Source organism: Trichechus manatus, unplaced genomic scaffold (assembly GCF_000243295.1).
Source record: "Trichechus manatus latirostris isolate Lorelei unplaced genomic scaffold, TriManLat1.0 scaffold00011, whole genome shotgun sequence".
In the NCBI taxonomy this organism is placed as follows: domain Eukaryota; kingdom Metazoa; phylum Chordata; class Mammalia; order Sirenia; family Trichechidae; genus Trichechus; species Trichechus manatus.
This window is the reverse complement of record NW_004443947.1, coordinates 32578994-32584644: the sequence shown is the minus strand read 5'-3', so window position 1 is coordinate 32584644 and position 5651 is coordinate 32578994. Positions and strand designations below refer to the sequence as shown.

At 51.3% G+C, this 5651-nt stretch overlaps 1 protein-coding gene across 2 annotated transcripts in view; it reads right to left on the bottom strand.

The window, feature by feature from the left end:
• ANXA6 (annexin A6) overlaps positions 1-3379 on the bottom strand; it is a 70537-nt gene extending 67158 nt beyond the window's left edge. For both annotated transcript variants that reach the window (XM_023726606.1, XM_023726608.1), the window contains exon 1: positions 3256-3379. The gene's annotated coding sequence lies outside the window, so the exon portion shown is untranslated. The remainder of the gene's footprint in view (positions 1-3255) is intronic.
• Between the last annotated feature and the right edge of the window lie 2272 nt (positions 3380-5651).

Here is a 5651-nt window from a genome sequence, read left to right as displayed (position 1 = left end):
CAGAAATTATTTTAAGGAAGTTTTCACAAAAGGGCAATAAAACCTAACCCAAAGGACTTCTCACCTTTTGTCTTTTTCTATTAGCATTTAGTGAATAGGAATTTGTTGGACCAATGAAGACCCTCCAGACTTTCGTTACTGAAACCATACCAATGATTGTTAAGAAAGATGATTCAAAAATGTAAGATTACAATTTCTAGCCAATCAGTGAAAAGGTGACGCTTTCAATGATTCTACCCATTTTGTGATGTTGATATATACTGATGATTCTGTAACCTTCCTTGGACTCGGACAGACATGGCTGTGGCAGCATGCTTGTCCGTTTTCCCATTCTTGCCTATTCTGTAATGTTCTTTGGACTCGGGCAGACATGCCTATAGCAGCATGGTTGTCCGCTCCCCACTTTTGTCCTTCTGAATATATGCCAAATAAAACTTTCTTTTTACTTTACTAAACTTTCTGATGTTTTTCCCCTACGACAACAGCAACAGGGCCAGGCACATAGGAAGCACCATTTAAGTGTTCATTATTATTATTTCTTGCCTCTTGACTTGAATAAGTCACTAAACTGAGGATTGGAGTTCCCACACCTGCAAAACGGGCATAACGGGGTATCAAAGGTTAAGCAGGGCCTGACAAGTTGTAAGGGCTCAACAAACAGTAGTCGTTATTGTTTTACTGTTATTATTTGAGGAGTACACCTGGACATCTGTTTTAGAAATGAAAAACCTGGGGCTCCAGTTTCCTGCCTTCTAAAGCACCACACTCTTTTGAGATGACAAAAGTAACGTTTGCTTCTCTGTGCTCAACACTCTACAGCTTATAAGGCACTTTCACATCCACCATCTCATAACCTCAGGACAGTGGGTTTCAATCTCACCCCCATTTTACAGTTGGCGGCTCAGAGACTCAAAGAACACATGAACCATCATTCCTCCATAGTTGGTCTCTGTGGGGGCTTCTCAACCCCAGGAGAAGAGGAAATGGAGTAAGGCTGGATTGCAACCCAGGTGTATAATATAAACCCCACACACACTTCCGCTCCTCCGTTGGTAGAGGGGAGGAGGGCATGCTCAGAAATTATGGTAGAGACTACATCCTGAGCTTTGTCCCCACACAGGAAGTGCCTTGGAGAGGCTGGGTGTGGTGAGGCTGGTGACCCACTGGACCTCCTCAAAAATCCTAGAATGGTACGGAAGGAAGAACCATCTATATCCAACCCGTTTTATCAGCTGAGTGCTCTAAGCACAACTCTTACCCCTTTGCAGAGGAAGAAACTCAGGCTCAGAGGGGCAGGAGATGTACCCAGGGCTCCCAGCTGGCTAGTGGCAGGGCAGAGGCTGGGATGTGGCTGGAGCCTGGCAGCCCAGGGCTCCCTCTGGGTGCTGCAGTGCAGATGTTCTAGATGTTGGCAGCTGCCCAGAACTGCAGTGCTTCCCCCACTCCTCCTAAGAATCAGCCCTAAGAGGCCAGGCCCTGGGCTTACCCGCAGCAGCCCACTCCATGCCCTGCACACTCCCATCCACATTCAGCCCCAGCAACAGCTGTGGCCCTTCCCCAGAAACCGCAAATATTTCCTGTATCCCAGCAGCCAGTGCCTTGGGAACAAAGGATAGAAGGCAAACGAAGATGGTGAATGACTGTCACAGCTGCAGAGGGGACCAGAGGCCTCTGCCTCCCTCCCAGCCCCACCCAACTCCCAAGATCCTAAATCTTAGAAGAGTTGGATTCTGGAATGCCAGCACTGGAGATGGCAGCCAGCTCAGCCGATTTTGCTACAGAGGGGTAACAAAGGCCCCCAGGGGGAAGGGACTTGCCCAAGGACCTCCAGCTCCCGTGACCCAGCTTTCCTGACCCTCAGGCCAGTGTCCTCTATGTGGCTCAGGGCCTGCCAAAGGAAAGGGCAGGGTCCAAAGGGGCTGAAGTGGGGCAGTCATTCACCTGGCATGGCTAAGCAGGCCAGGATAGCCTGTGTGGGTCAGCCATTTAAGGTGTGCGTTCGGGGCGGGGCGGGGGGAGGTAGCACAGTGGAGGGAAAAGAGCAGACTCTTGGGGGGAAACCAGCATCCCTTCACAAACCCTGGAGCCATATGTCCAAATTTGGAAGTGTCAGGGAAGACCCATCAGAATTTAGAGAAAAGGAAGGGGAGGGAGGAAGCAGCGGCCAGACTAGTTCTCCCAAAGGACCCCTGCCCCTTCCTCCTGCAGGGCCTACAAGAGTCGGGCCAGGCTTTCCAAACCTGACATTGAGGCTTCCCAAACTTGTCATCTTTCATTCCCGCTGACAAATAAATCAATTCTCACAGGCGCTGTTTCCTCCTCTTAGAGGGACTGGGTTTATCAGCTCCGGACGTGGAGGAGGAAATTGAGGGTCAGAGAGGGAAAGCGACAGGCTCAAGGTCACACCGCAAGTTGCTTGGGGAAGCTGAGATTCCGAGTCAGGTGATTTCACTTCCATGCAAATACTCTGGGACTCATCTGAAGCCCCCAAGCTTTGGGAAGGCCTAAGCTGTGCTAGGGGGAGCCGGAAGTAGGGCGGGGTCCCTGCCCTCACCACAAGCGCCCTTGGAGCTGGCTGGGAGATTCCTTCATAGGTGAACAGTAATCTCAAAGGGGAGGGAGGATCCATGAGGCCCTGAGGTGTGGGCAATCGGCCCTTCATCAGTCGGCACACAGAGACACCCGTCCCCCCAGCCCCCTAACAACACACACAGCTATTTTGTATGTAGCCCTGAGGGTCCGACTCTTCCAGCCCTCAGTCTTCGGCTTTGGCCACACCCTTCCTTACGGCTCCTTAGAATCCGTCCAGCTGCCCTCAAGCCTGGGCCTTCAAAGTTTCTTCAACCCCCACCCCTCCCGAAGTAAGGTCAGCAGCCCGCCCTGCCCCCGCCCCCGGACCACATCCTCTGCAGAGCCAGCCCCCTCCTCTCCTCGCGCGTCCTCCAGTCCCATCTTCTCCCCTCCTCTCCCGTCCTCTCCGCCCTTCCCCTCCCCCAGCCAGGGCGCCGTCCGCCCCCGCTTCTCCGCCTCCGGCCCACTGCACTGCCTCAGCCACCCCCAGCCCGCGACCCTGTCGGGTTACCGCGCCCTGCATGCCTCTCCCCGCTGCCTCCTGGCTGCCCGCGCCCCTGCCCGCTCCCAGGCGCCCCACCCCAGAGCCCGCTGAAGGGCATCTGGACATTTACGGCTCGCCCCCGCAGCCCCTGGAAGGGGGATCCCCGCGAGCGACTCCTGTGTCCGGCCTCTACCACTCACCGCGCAGCGGAGGCCTCTTCTTGCGGACTGACAGACGGACTGACTGATGGACGCGTCGGAGCTCGCTGAGTCGGAGCCCGTTAGCCGAGCAGCAGCAGCAGCAGCCTCAGCGCAGGGGCGGGCTGGGGCGACGGGGGACACGTGGCGCGCAGGGGCCAATCGGGCTCGCTCCGCCTCCATCTCTTCCCCCACCCCCAAGTTCGTCAGCTTTTGCAGTCTTAGAATGTCACCAGCCTGAGGCTCCCCGCCTACAGGACGTCCATCAGTGCTCAGACCCGGGACCTGAAGCCTAGAGAGGATAGGGGGATTCGGCCAAGGTCGCCCGACCATTCAGGGCTAGAGGCCAGGACTTCAGACTCCTGGTTCTGGACACTTTCCCCAAATTCCTACAACTCGCCAAAGCTTTGTTACAAAATAGAGAATTGAGGCTTTCCATGGATCAAGCACTTTATCTGCCTAATCAGATGCCATCCCTCAACAGCCTTAGCAGGTCGGTGACATTATTTACCCACTTTCCGGAGGAGGAGAGTCCAGAGATGTCCAGTTTCTTGACCAACGCCACACAGTCTGTGTGGGAGCTGAGTCTGAACCTGGGCCGGGTGACTCCAGAGGAGGAAGGCAAACAAGGAACTCAGGAGTTGTAATCCAGGGCTGTGGGGAAAATGCTAAAACCTTAAAACAGGTAAATTCTGTAGGAATGCAGAGAAAACTGAGAATCATTGTCCCCAAGGGATTTGTAAAGACTTCCTGGAGGAGGTGACAGTCCTGGCCGTCTGTCCCCACCCCCACTCAGAAATCCTACCTTATGGAAAGAAAATCCTGCATTAACCATGGGCTGCTGCTCAGCTGCCAAGTCTCCATGGGCAAGACACTTAGCTGGTCTGATTTTCGGTTTCCTCATCTGAAAGATAGATAACCAAAGCTTCTTTGAAAGGTTGTCCTTGTAACCTATCATTAGTTCAGAGGCCTCTAAGCCTTTATCAAGGAGACTTGGTTGGAAAGTATATCCTTCTGTCCATTCATTTCCCTAATAAACATTGAGCACTTACTGCATACCGGGTATTGTGCTGGGAGACCAAAGTGAGCAAGTAGGGTCTTGACCTGCCATCATGAGAGTTCCATTCTCTTAGGAAAGATAGACAATAATTACAATAAAGGCTAGAGTGTCATGATATGGAAATTATGCACTCCTCTGTCAGTGGAGATTTGCGTGCTGCTATGATGCTGAACAGGTTTCAGTGGAGCTTCCAAACTAAAATGGACTAGGAAGAAAGGTCTGGTGATCTACTTTCAAAAATCAGCCAATGAAAACTGTATGGTTCACAACGGTCCTATCCCATTGTGCATGGGATCACCATTAATCAGGGCCAACTCAACAGCAGCTAACAGCAACAATGATGGCCCTCAGAGTCCCTGGGTGGTGCAAATGGTTAATATGCTCAGCTGTTAACCAAAAGCTTGCAGGTTCAAGTCCATCCAGAGGTGTTTTGGAAGAAAAGCCTGGTGATCTACTTCTGAAAGAGCCATTGAAAGTCTTATGGAGCACAGTTCTACTCTGACAAACACGGGGTCGCCACGAGTGGGAGTCAACTTGATGGCAGCTAGTTTACTGGTTTATCATGGCCCTCAGCGGGCAGACCCAGCATAACCAAGGTTTCCTGAAGAGAGCAATCTTAAGCTGTGACCAGAAAGAGGAATGGGACCTAGTGGGAGACTAATAAGAAATTAAAATTATCACTGTAAGATGAGATCTGCTGTCAGTGAAGCAACACCTTAAAAGATAGATTATGATGCGGCTAGACCCAGTGAGGATGGAGGTGAGGTCTTCTCAAGTATCATAATAGTGTTGTTGTTAGGTGCCATCGAGTCAGTTCTGACTCACAGCGATCCTATGTACAACGGAATGAAACACTGCCGGGTCCTACGCCATCCTCACAATCGTTGTTATACTTAAGCCCATTGTTGGAGCCACTGTGTCAGTCCATCTTGTTGAGGGTCTTCTTCTTTTTCGCTGACCCTCTACTTTACCAAGCATGATGTCCTTCTCCAGGAACTGGTCCCACCTGATAACATGTCCAAAGTATGTGAGACATAGTCTCGCCATCCTTGCTTCTAAGGAGCATTCTGGTCATACTTCTTCCAAGACAGATTTGTTTGTTCTTTTAGCAGTCCATAGTATATTCAATATTCTTCCCCAACACCACAGTTCAAAGGCATCAATTCTTCTTAGGTCTTCCTTATTCATGGTCCAGCTTTCACATGCATATGAGGCGATTAAAAACACCATGGCTTGGGTCAGCTGCACCTTAGTCTTCAAGGTGACATCTTTGCTTTTCAACACTTTCAAGAGATCTTTTGCAACAGATTTGCCCAATGCAATGTGTCTTTTGATTTCT